This window comes from Lepidochelys olivacea (genome assembly GCF_965140295.1).
Source record: "Lepidochelys olivacea isolate rLepOli2 genome assembly, chromosome: 1".
In the NCBI taxonomy this organism is placed as follows: Eukaryota; Metazoa; Chordata; order Testudines; family Cheloniidae; genus Lepidochelys; species Lepidochelys olivacea.
Genome location: NC_140411.1, coordinates 327328409 through 327341465, shown reverse-complemented (window position 1 = coordinate 327341465; position 13057 = coordinate 327328409). Strand labels below are relative to the sequence as shown.

The following is a 13057-nucleotide window of genomic DNA, read 5'->3' as shown; positions in this document are numbered from 1 at the left end:
TACATTAAAATGCTAATATACATACAACAAAACTAATAAAACACAGAGCTCCTAGCACCCTGGCATATTTTCCACACACAGTAACATGCAAGAAAGATATTCTTCAAAGAGCCTGCACTGCTGTTAAAAACTTTAAAAAAAAAGTTTTCTCTGTTCATTTATAGGTCTTTTGTGTATTTCCCTTGATTTCTCTTCTGTTCTCTGTCAATTTTCATGACACATTTTTCTTTCCTATCTGTGCCTGTCTTTCTCTTGTATGCAGTGTTGTTGTAGCCATGTTGGTCCCAGGATATTAGAGAGACAAGGCAGGTGAAGTGATATCTTTTATTGGGCCAACTTCTATTGAGAGAGAGATACACTTTCGAGCTTACACAGAGCTCTTTTTTCAGGACCTGACCTGAAGAAGACCTCTCCCTCCACTTGGTTTAGGGGAGGGAGAAGGGGAGAGGTAAGGGAGTGTCTGCATTTTTCCTTAATCCCCTCTTGCTGGGGAAGGGTATCTCTGCATCTCCCCTCCCATCCATCCCCTAATAGTAGAAGACAAGTCTCCCTCACCCCAGTGCTAGGGAAGGGGATGGAGGTCTCTGGGTCTTCCCACCCCAGAGCTCTCTTGATGGGGAATGGGGGGGTCTCTGGTCATCCCCACCCCAGTGGTCCCAGGCTGGGGATGGGGCGGGGGGTGTCTCTGAGCTCCCCTTGCTGGGGAGGCTGGTTACAGTCCCTCTGCTTTGCCCTGTAATTAGGTGCTCAGAGCAAGAAGGAAGCAGTCATTAGAGTCAAGGCAGGAACCGCTCCACAGCCCCCCTGCTATGTGGAGGTCACAGGAGTCCCCAGGTCAGTGCTAAGAGCCAGACTGGACAGCTGGAGTGTGTGAGGAAGCAGCACCCCCTATAGCCTAGAGAAGGGGCTCAAGCCACAAAATACAGGTCTGCTTTTGGATCTGAACTTCCCCAGTGTTTGAGGGAAGCTGGGGTTTGGTTCCACCCATTAAAAGAAGGGAGAGGGTAGCTGGAAAGTTTGGATTTGGGTCAAAACTCCCAAAAGTTTGGAGCTGTCTGGATGTATGTTCAGGCCTCTCTCTAAACACACCTGTTTTAATGTAGGTCATGTTTTGGCCTTTAATTGACAAAACTGACTTGGATAAAATAATTCCCCCACCCCACCCCTTGCCAAGACCTTGCCCACTTTTAGAAGCCAACTCAAACCAAACCTTGCTTCAGGTTCTGAAATGTTTTGATAGCTGTTATTGTATATCCTATTTCCAGTCTGTACGGGAACCAAAAGTGTCAAGATCTCATGAGAAAGCCTGTTCTTTTTGTAATTCTGGCTAAGACTGGAAGCAAAAGTGCCAGAAATCAATCAACTCTAATCTATTGTACTTACAGAGCATTTATAGACCCTAAAAAGAAAAGGAATACTTGTGGCACCTTAGAGACTAACCAATTTATTTGAGCATGAGCTTTCGTGAGCTACAGCTCACTTCACAGTATGCATCCGATGAAGTGAGCTGTAGCTCACGAAAGCTCATGCTCAAATAAATTGGTTAGTCTCTAAGGTGCCACAAGTACTCCTTTTCTTTTTGCGAATACAGAGTAACACGGCTGTTACTCTGAAACCTGTCTTTATAGACCCTAACATCTACATGCTAAATTTAAAGACTATTTTTAATAAATTCCTCATAAGAACATAAGAATATAAGAATGGCCATACTGGGTCAGACCAAAGGTCCGTCCAGCCCAGTATCCTGTCTTTAAACCATGATTTGAGGACTTCAGTAGCTCAGACATAGGTGAGAGGTTTATCACAGGAGTGGGTGGGTGAGATTCTGTGGCCTGCGTTGTGCAGGAGGTCGGACTAGATGATCATGATGGTCCCTTTTGACTTTAATATCTATGAATCTATGAATCTACCAACAGAGGCCAATGCCAGGTGCCCCACAGGGAGTTAACCATAACAGGTAATGATCAAGTGACCTCTCTCCTGCCATCCATCTCCATCCTCTGACAAACAGAGGCTAGGGACACCATTCTTTACCCATCCTGGCTAATAGTCATTAATGGACTTAACCTCCATGAATTTATTTAGTTCTCTTTTAAACCCTGTTATAGTCCTAGCCTTCACAACCTCCTCAGGCAAGGAGTTCCACAGGTTGACTGTGCCCTGTGTGAAGAAGAACTTCCTTTTATTTGTTTTAAACCTGCTGCCCATTAATTTCATTTGGTGGCCCCTAATTCTTATATTATGGGAACAAGTAAATAACTTTTCCGTATTCACTTTCTCCACACCACTCACGATTTTATATACCTCTACCATATCCCCACTTAATGGGCAGCAGGTTTAAAACAAATAAAAGGAAGTTCTTCTTCACACAGCGCACAGTCAACAGGTCCTAATGAAGTGAATGACACTTGAGGCTGTTAACCAACTGTCCAGCTGGGGCGCAAAGAAATCTTTGTGTATCTAAGGCCATCAAATTATGTAATTGGCTAGTAACATCTAGTTATGCAGCCTCTTACAAAAATTATTCTAGTTTTTTATGTATACAAGATGGCGTGTGACATCTAGTATATACAGAAGATAACACTAATGAAAAAGTAAACTACATAGTCCGAGGGAGATTTTTTTAACAACAACCAAAAACATTATAAACAAAGTATTTAATTAAGTACTGTTGGCACAGTTCTACCGTCAAATACATTTAAAATCAATTGGAGTTGTGCCCATGTGTATGACAGTAGCATTCAGCCCAGTACTGGCTGTTGTTTTTTAAAACTTCCTTTAACTGACAGACAAAAAATATGCTATTCCTTTAAGAGACAGTGGGCATCAGTAGATTCCCTCTATTCGTGTATGTTTAATTCAGTTAAATAATAAAAATAATTTCAAATCGAAATACTCAAGTTCAGCCAAGTTACTAAACACAAACATCTCTGCTCCCTCATGTAGAGTTGGTGAATTCTTATTTTGTGTATATTGAAATGTGCTCAGTGTGAACTGTAACATTGCTTTTAATTCATATTTATTTACAAGAAACCTGTAATCATTTGGTAATGCAATACTAGCTTCCCTTTCTGCACTAAGAGAACTGTTTCTCCTCACTATCACACCAACTAATGGCCAGAAATATTACTGAAAACCCAGTGAGATCAGAAGACCTGCTGTAGAGTGGATTGTAAATATAACTGAAAATAATCTGCTCATAAACACACAGACTAGGCCAAATTCTCCAACACCATAAGCAGTGAAACTGCATATGAGTTGAAACATGTAATGGTGGTGACTTTAAAATGCTTTCAAAAAGCTTTGCCTAGTCAATTTTGGTAAAAGGGAAAAATGGTCATCTTGACGTTTTAACGTATGTAAAATTGTTGATATAAACCAGCATAAAATGGAGTCAAAGGCTTTGTGTAATCTAAGTTTGTTTGGGATGCTATATGATGGTGAAAAGACCTCCAAGTAGTCTTATGAAAGCATAAGTTTACATAACAATGGACCACAAATTCCTTGAAACAGAAAGAAATGCCTACATTTGGGATACTGGAAATGATCTTATTTGGACAACTGAGGCAGAGATGTCTGACCATTCCCCTTCTAGATATTTAAAAAAAATGCGAGGGGCATCTATGAAGTTCTGGAGATACTTAAATATGGGGGAATTTCCACACCTTATCCAAGTTTAAACACCTTTTCTTGTGGACATTGGGAGACTTCTCTTGAGACATCAATGGACCAATAAGAATGTCAGGCCATCACCAGCAGATCAGTTGAATCCTAATGATGTGGCCACAGTGGCAAAATGAGGACAGATACATGCATGGAATTAAGCGGCAGGTGGTAAATTTTTTTAAACTTTTAACACAAGGGAGGGGCACTACCCACCCATCACCCATAGTCTCCTATACAAGGCATTTAATTGGTTCCAGTGTGGGGGTTACAGGGCTTCTGACCATATGACTGTAAGACATGGTAGGCTCTCCTCAGCCTATGTCCCAGGAATCAGCTCTTTCTGAGTCCTAGCACCCTCACCCTGCAAGGGGGACAGATGATGCAGCAGGGTGGGGACCTCAGCCCACGAGGGCCACAAGGTCTCACCCAATCATATAAGCCCAAGGCCCATCACCAAAATCCTAGGTCTTTTACCTCTGGGAACGGTTAATTTTATTCTCTTAACCGCAGTGGAAACTGGCCACAAGTACTGATGAGTTAACAGCACCACTCCTTAGGTATCATGCGCGTTCCTACTTAACCCACTGTGGCTTGCAGGTGCTGCGAGGAAGGCAAAAAACTCCCTGGTCCTCTGTCAATTGACCCATGGGAGAAAAAATTCGTTCCTGACCCCCCAAACAGGAGATCAGCTAGACCCACAGCATCTGTCAGGGTGGGTTCCCATTCCTAGTTCAGGTGGGTAGGGTGGGCTGCTGGGAACACAGCTGAAAGAGGCTCCATATGACCCCTGTGCTGGGCTAAATCCCTTGGAGCTGGGGAATGCTGCCCAATCAGCACCCCTCTGCCCCAGCTGGCCAGTGGATGCCAGAGACTCCCATGGGAGGAGCTACCTATTGTTCCTGGCCAAGTGCCTCCCTCCCTTGTTACTGGGACTGTCCCCCTTTCACTGCCATCTCCGTCAATTTCTCTCACCCGTCGATGTAGGTGGATGGCCTTTGTAACCAACCCCAGTACAGAGTATCCCTGTGGGTGTTGTGGTACACAATAGTCGCTCTAGGTGTCTGGTAGCACGCTCTGTGTACCCGAACTTTGGAGGCCAGGTGCTCCAAGCGCTAGGCTCTAGCTCTCACTGGGTTCCCACACACATACATGTTAAGTTACAGAAGATGCTTTACTAGGTCTGGCAAAGCAGAGAATGCAAATCCCCTAGACACAATTGCTTTTAACAGTTACAGGAAAGGATTAAAACAATAGTTCCTTACACAGCTCCTGGGGCAGTCCAGTTCAGGGACAAGGGAGGTTAAAGGTTCCAATCTCAGCTCTCAGGAAGCCTTCACATAAATGACGGATATAATATAAGCCTGCCCTGGCAGAGCTGCAGCCGCTGGATGCCAGTTGCGGGATTTGCATGGGAAGTTTTTGCTTATTATTATGCATATTATTATTATGGACTCCAAGGAGATTACTGAAGAACCCAGGAAGCTGAGTAACATATACCGCCTCCTCAGTTGCCCTGGAACGTGCATGGCGCATATAAAAAGCTCAGGTTCTTCTGGAAGAGACAAGCTTTTTCCACAGAATGGCTTGGGATCACAGGAGGGAGGCATGCCACGGCTAGTGGGGCTCCAGCTAGCTTGGGGCTCCTCCGGCTGTTTGGGGGTGGTTGGCTCAGGGCTTCTCTGGGAGGAGGAGCTCAGGGCTCTGGCCGTGGAGGGGGACTCGGGCAGAAGAGGTGGGACCGGGGGGACTAGCCTCCCTGCTGCGGGGCTCCACCAGCTGCCCATGAGCCTGTGCTCTGGCCTGTCCTCCACAAGTAGTTCCCATGTTGCTTCTCTGGCCTGCTGCTCCTGCTCTCATCCAGGTTACTGTGTATAAATAAAGCCTGCTGCAGTTTCCACGGCATGCATCCGATGAAGTGAGCTGTAGCTCACGAAAGCTCATGCTCAAATAAATTGGTTAGTCTCTAAGGTGCCACAAGTCCTCCTTTTCTTGTTACTGATTCAGTTAGACCTCAGCGAAACTAATATTCCCATTGTTATTACTGCTTGCTGTGCGCTCCACAATATCTCTGAGAGTAAGAGGGAGACATTTATGGCGGGGTGGGAAATTGAAGCAAATCGCCCAGCCACTGATTACATGCAGCCAGACACCAGGGCAGTTAGAAGAGCACAGCAGGGCGTGCTGTGCATCAGAGAACCTTTGAAAACCAGTTTCATGGCTGACCAGGCTACGGTGTGACAGTTCTGTTTGTTTCTCCTTGATGAAAACCGTCCCCTTGGTTCACTCTACTTCCCTGTAAGCCAACAACCCTCCCCTCCTCCCTTCGATCACTGCTTGCAGAGGCAACAAAGTCATTGTTGTTTCAAATTCATGCATTCTTTATTAATTAGTCACACAAATAGGGGGATAACTGCCAAGGTAGCCCGGGAGGGGTGGGGGAGGAGGAAAGCACTGGGTGGGGTGGGGGAGGAGGGAAGGACAAGGCCACACTGCACTTCAAAACTTATTGAATGCCAGCCTTCTGTTTCTTGGGCAGTCCTCTAGGCTGGAGTGGTTGGGTGTCTGGAACGCCCCCGCCCCTGCGTTCTTGGGTGTCAGGGTAGGAGGCTATGGAACTTGGGGAGTAGGGCAGTTGGTTACACAGGGACTGCAGTGGTGTTCTGTACCTTTCCTGCACCTCAACCATACACTGGAGAGTATCAGTTTGATCCTCCAGTAGCCTCAGCATTGCATCCTGCCTCCTCTCATCATGCTGCTGCCACCTTTCCTCTTGATCCCGACACCTCTCCTGTTGCTCCTGCCACTTGTCCTTTCGTGCATCTCTCCTGTCCTTGTGTTCATTTTGTGCTTTCCTGGACTCTGCCATTGTCTGCCTCCACTCATTCTGCTGGGCTCTTTCAGCGCGGGAGGACTGCATGAGCTCCGAGAACATTTCATCAGAAGTGCATTTTTTTCACCTTCTTATCTGCGCTAGCCTCTGGGACAGAGAAGCTAGTCGCAGCGTTGAAACATTTGCAGCTGCGGGAGGATAAAAAGGGAAAGTAAAATGGAAAAAGACACATTGGCCATTTAAAAGGAGGAGCTGATGTTTTCGGGTTAATGTGCAGCACAAACCCAACTAACCCCCCCCACACACCCAATTCTCTGGGATGATGGCTTCAGCCCTCCCCCCACCGCGTGGCTAACAGCAGGGATGATTTCTTTTCAGCCACAGGCAAACAGCCCATCAGGAACGGCCACCTCTGAATGTCCGCTTACTAAAACCACCCTATTTCAACCAGGTGACCATGAATGATATCACTTTCCTGAGGGTAACACAGAGAGATAAAGAACGGATGTTGTTTGAATGCCAGCAAACACTGGGACCATACGCTGCAACCCTTTGCTTGGCAATGATTCCCGACTATGTGCTACTGGCCTGGTGTGGTATAATGTCCTACCATGAAGGACGCAATAAGGCTGCCCTCCCCAGAAACCTTTTGCAAAGGCTTTGGGAGTACATCCAGGAGAGCTTTATGGAGATGTCCCTGGAGGATTTCCACTCCATCCCCAGACACATTAACAGACTTTTCCAGTAGCTGTACTGGCTGTGAATGCATCCCAAGTCTTCAGGGCAAATTAATCATTAAACACGCTTGCTTTTAAACCGTGTATTATATTTACAAAGGTACACTCACCAGAGGTGCCTTCTCCGCCTTCAAGGTCCGGGAGCCCGGGTTGGGAGGGTACTGTCTCCAGAGTGATAAACAGTTCCTGGCTGTCAGGGAGAACGGTTTCTCCGCTTGCCTGGTGTGCGCTATCTTCAACCTCCCCCTCCTCCTAATCTTCCTCGTCCCCAAAATCCTCATCCCAGTTGTGTGAGACTCCCTTGCAGGAGTCAACGTACAGGTATGGGGTAGTTGTAGGGGCACCCCCTACAACTGCATGCAGCTCATCATAGAAGTGGCATGTCTGGGGCTCTGACCCCGAGCGGGCGTTTGCCTCTGTGGTTTTTTGGTAGGCTTGCCTGAGCTCCTTAAATTTCATGCAGCACTGCTGCGGGCCCCTTTTATAGCCTCTGACCTTCATGCCCTTGGAGATTTTTGCAAATATTTTGGCATTTTGTCTTTTGGAATGGAGTTCTGATAGCACAGATTAGTCTCCCCATACAGCGATAAGATCCAGTACCTCCCGTTCGGTCCATGCTGTAGCTCTTTTGCGATTCTGGGACTCCAGGGTCACCTCTGCTGATGAGATCTGCATGGTCACCTGTGCTGATCAGCTTGCCATGCTGGTCAAACAGAAAATGAGATTCAAAAGTTCGCGGGACTTTTCCTGTCTACCTGGCCAGTGCATCCGAGTTGAGAGTACTGTCCAGAGCGGTCACAATGGAGCACTGTGGGATAGCTCCCGGAGGCCAATACCGTCGAATTGCGTCCACACTAATCCAAATTTGACCCGGCGACGTCAATTTCAGCGCTAATCCCCTCCTCCGGGAGGAGTACAGAAATTGATTTTAAGAGCCCATTAAGTTGACAAAAATGGCTTCGTTGTATGGACAGGTGCAGGTTTAAATTGATCTAACACTGCTAAATTCAACCTAAACTCATAGCGTAGACCAGGGCTAAGTACTATGTAGACCACCCTGACAGATGTTTGTCTAATTTGCTCTTAAAAATCTCCAATGATGGAGATTCCACAATCTCCCTAGGCAATTTATTCTCGTTCTTAACTGCCCTTAAATCTTGAATTACTTTGTGTCTACTAAGGGAGCAGAGTGGGGTAGTTTTTCACCCCTCACAAGAAGAGGAGGCAGCACTGGTTTTTTCTCAGAGAAAGGTCTTCTCCCAAATGTTTGTCAGGAGTCTAAATTAGATAAGCATTTGCAAAAACAGGAAGAAAAAAAGTTTTTTTCAGAAGTAAGTTACCTTTTAATGACATTCTTATAGAATTGATGATTGAATCCCCCCATGAATTTTGCCAATAAATTCAAAGATTTGTGACCAGCACCTTTGTGTTTTGGGAACTTTCACCAGAAGTGGAGAATGTTGCTTTCATCCTCGCATTCTCTAAAAGAAGATGATGAAGTGAAATTTTATTTTCCAGTGATTCTCTGCCCCCCCTCCCCCAGTATAAAATATTTGCTTTCCATTTTTATTTTTTTTAATTTAAATTAGAAATGGGTTCTTGGAATCAAAAGTTTGAGTTATTACGGACTACTCTGTTCAATGATCTCACGAATTATGTATGTATGACGCTACTGGTGTAGATGTTAGCTTAAATTCCCTGCTTGAGGGGATATATCATATTACAGTGAAATTCTTTTTTTGGCACCTTTATCATCACCATTATCCCTTGTTACTGAGGAAAACAGATCAAGGAATGAAAAGGAAAAGGAGAAGAGCTTTCCCAGAATTATAACAAGATAATTTTTCATTTTCAGATTTCCCAGTATGAACTCCTCATCCATGGGGATGGAGCAAATTCCAACCTTCCCTGACTGCCTACAGGTCTTTAGGATTATTATTTACTCAGTACTGGTAGTGTGCTTGACACTGTGCAAGTATAGAAGATACTCATGTGGGCCAGCTGCCAGGATTTTGTAGGTGCTGCAGTGTTAGCATCTTTAAGTAACTGTTTGAGGCTGTCTTGAAAACAGAGAAGCTTATCCACCACGTCAATACGAACCTTCCATAGTAGACTATAGAAGCTATTGCTCAAATGCACCCTGAATGTTTGGAAAGATGTACCAGTGCAGTTTAATTTAATCAAAAATAGCAGCAGTACAAGGTAGCTTTGAATGATCAAAACCTTTAATAGTAAATACAATCTTTACAGTTCTAATGTGGAAAATTTTCTTAAGGAAGGCATTACACAGGCTGCTTTGACACTTACAGAGTCAAGATTTACAACCACAAGGCAACATGGCTTGCACGACTGCCTGATATTCTTTAAAGCTGGTGTCCTTATGATGTCCAAGATCTTCCTCTAAACACATTTGTTGGACCTGCCAAAGACAATGCATGCTTTGTTAATCTGGATGGTGATTTCAGCATCCATATAAAAAAGCATTGTCAGATTCAACACTTCCCAAGTGGCATCACTGATGAAAATTTCATGTTCAGTGAAGGGATGGGCAGATGGAGCTTGTCAGAGCAAGTCTGTCTTTTCTTAATCTAACAGTAAGAAAGTTGATTGTTGCTATATTAAAATGAGTTACCAATGTGCGGAGTTCCTGCTCAGACTGAGCAACAAGAACAGCATCCTAAGGAGGTCGAGCTGTTTGGAAACTTTAGTTTTTCCTTCAGGCATGATAGATTGGAGAATTTACCTTATTGCACATGACTGTCATTTTCTGCCTGGAGCTTGGTGGTGGATTCAGCATTAACTGCAGCAGTGAAACAGGTAAAGTGCAAACACACATCCTTGCTTGACATCTGTCCTGATCTGACAGATCACCACTGTAACCGATCCTTTCAGACATATCCTGATGGAATGAATGGATGATAGCAACAAGCCTATCTAGGCAGCACTCCCTGAAAGGAAGACACAACATGCTCACAAGCCTTAGATCAACTTAAGGCACCTATAGTGGTTAGTATTGTTCACATGCTCTTTTCTGAAGTTATTGGAGAATAAAGATCATGTTTGTGATACAATATTCTGCTCAGAAAACACGTTGGCTTTCAAAAGAACACATTTGGTACATGTTCCACAGAAGGAGACAAAAAATGGATTCTTCCCACTGCTTTGTCAGGAATAGCTACATTTTTATAGACATTAGGGGGGAGTTAACTTATTTTACTTAGCTTAGAAATGACAAACGTCTCACGGGTTTGAAAGTTCATTCAACTCAAATTTGTTGGCCCTATGTTCTATATAGGAGGAACTGTGCAGAAGTCAGAGAAGGGGAGAGGTAAGTTCTAATTAACAAATAAATACAATCAATATGTACTACATATAGGGCACTTCTTGTTGGAGCGTAGTTTCATTTTGGGCAGGTAGGGTGTGTGTGTAAACACATTTTCCCCTAACAAACTAAGCATTTTTTAAATTACATGAAAAAAATTGGCTTACATTTTGAGGAAAAATATTAATTAACTGTAATTTTAGAAAGTCAAAAATGTATATTCAAGAGGATGGCAAAACCTTCATGTAGTTCATGCATCCCTAAAACAGAAATTTTGAAAACAAATATTTGGTAACAGATTCAATTTACCAGTAGCAATCCAGCTAATCTGGGAGGACAGAGTTACTTTCTCCCACCTGAGTAAATTCTTTCTCATTTGTTTTAAGAATGGAATCTAATTTATATCAAACAAACTGTTTAGCTGGGGGATGATGACTAACCCTCATAATAATTCACAGAGCATATAGTCCCATTTAAATGGAAGGGTGCAACATACGTTAGGTTTTGAGAATTACATTGAAATCCAGAGACATTGGTATACTCCTGTATTTCCCCACAAAGGAGGGCAATAGCAAAGGCTGAAGGTTAACAATCATAGATGAAAGCGGCAGAGTCCTGTGGCACCTTATAGACTAACAGACATATTGGAGCATAAGCTTTCGTGGGTGAATACCCACTTCTTCGGATGCATGTAGTGAAAATTTCCAGAGGCGGGTATAAATATTTATTTATTATTTATTATTATTATTACTATTTATACCTGTCTCTGGAAATTTCCACTACATGCATCTGAAGAAGTAGGTATTCACCCACGAAAGCTTATGCTCCAATACGTCTGTTAGTCTATAAGGTGCCACAGGACTCTTTGCCGCTTTTACACGGCTAACACGGCTACCCCTCTGATACTTGAAATCATAGATGAGACAGTAATGCCAATTTGTGGCCTGTCCCTCGACTCCCATAAGCATGACCTCAGATCCTTTAGACACATGTGCCTGAAATGTTTCAGTAGTTTTGCAGCAACAGGTACAACTACTTTTTTAAAAGTATTTGACAAAATGATGCTCTGCATTAGCAACAATTGAAGTGGGTGTTGCTTAGATGCTATGGTGGTAAGTACCTTAAATATGTATATGTCAAGGTTCCTTCCCAACTCTGAACTCTAGGGTACAGATGTGGGGACCTGCATGAAAGACCCCCTAAGCTTATTCTTAGCAGCTTAGGTTAAAAACTTCCCCAAGGTACAAACTTTGCCTTGTCCTTGAACCCTATGCTGCCACCACCAAGCATGTTAAACAAAGAACAGGGAAAGAGCCCACTTGGAGATGTCTTCCCCCAAAATATCCCCCCAAACCCTACACCCCCTTTCCTGGGGAAGGCTTGATAAAAATCCTCACCAATTTGTACAGGTGAACACAGACCCAAACCCTTGGATCTTAAGAACAATGAAAAAGCAATCAGGTTCTGAAAAGAAGAATTTTAATTAAAGAAAAGGTAAAAGAATCACCTCTGTAAAATCAGGATGGTAAATACCTTACAGGGTAATCAGATTCAAAACATAAAGAATCCCTCTAGGCAAAACCTTAAGTTACAAAAAGACACAAAAACAGGAATATACCTTCCATCCAGCACAGCTTATTTTACTAACCATTAAACAAAAGGAAATCTAACACATTTCTAGCGAGATTACTTACTAACTAACAGAAGTTCTGAGACTGCATTCCTGATCTGTTCTCGGCAACAGCATCACACAGACAAACAGACCCTTTGTTTCCCCCCATCCAGCTTTGAAAGTATCTTGTCTCCTCATTGGTCATTTTGGTCAGGTGCCAGCGAGGTTATCTTAGCTTCTTAACCCTTTACAGGTGAAAGGGTTTTGCCTCTGGCCAGGAGGGATTTTATAGCACTCTATACAGAAAGGTGGTTACCCTTCCCTTTATTTTTATGACAGTATAGAACATCTTTTTTTTGCCTGCACTGAAGACAGTTCAGCCAATAGAGCAATCCAACTGGCTGAACATTGTGGAGTCTCTTTTGATTTGAGAAGAGATGCAGCATTACATTTAATAAGTGCTCCATTTTCACTAGAGATGGGAAACTTATTTAAGCATTACATTTATTTCTTAGCTTTATAAAAATGTATATATCCTGGGGCAGATCATAAACTGATGTAAACTTCAGTGGAGCTATGACACGTTCTAACAGCTGAGGGTCTGCCCCCATATTTCTCTAAGAGCCTAATCCAAAGCCTAGTGAAGTCAATGAGAGTCTTCACTGGGTGCTAGATCAGGCCCTAAACAAATATACAAACATTTAAATACCCCAATTACATAACAAATTGAACCAATGTCAAAAAGACCCTCAGCCACCCACTCAGAATGCACCAAACTATCTAGTCCAGCCCTTACGTCAGCAAAAAGCCTGAGCAAACATATGGGACTAGCAATATTTACTAGAGGTCAACAAGCTCATGCTCTGTCAGACCATGGGGGTGGAGCAAAT

The 13057-nt window shown here is 43.6% G+C and overlaps 1 long non-coding RNA gene across 1 annotated transcript; it reads right to left on the bottom strand.

The window, feature by feature from the left end:
• Nucleotides 1-9462: 9462 nt before the first annotated feature.
• LOC311514903 lies at nucleotides 9463-12331 on the bottom strand. Its single transcript, XR_014709966.1, has 3 exons — nucleotides 12250-12331; nucleotides 9977-10181; nucleotides 9463-9652 (listed from the first exon to the last, which is right to left on the bottom strand). It is a non-coding gene; the product is annotated as an uncharacterized lncRNA (long non-coding RNA).
• Between the last annotated feature and the right edge of the window lie 726 nt (nucleotides 12332-13057).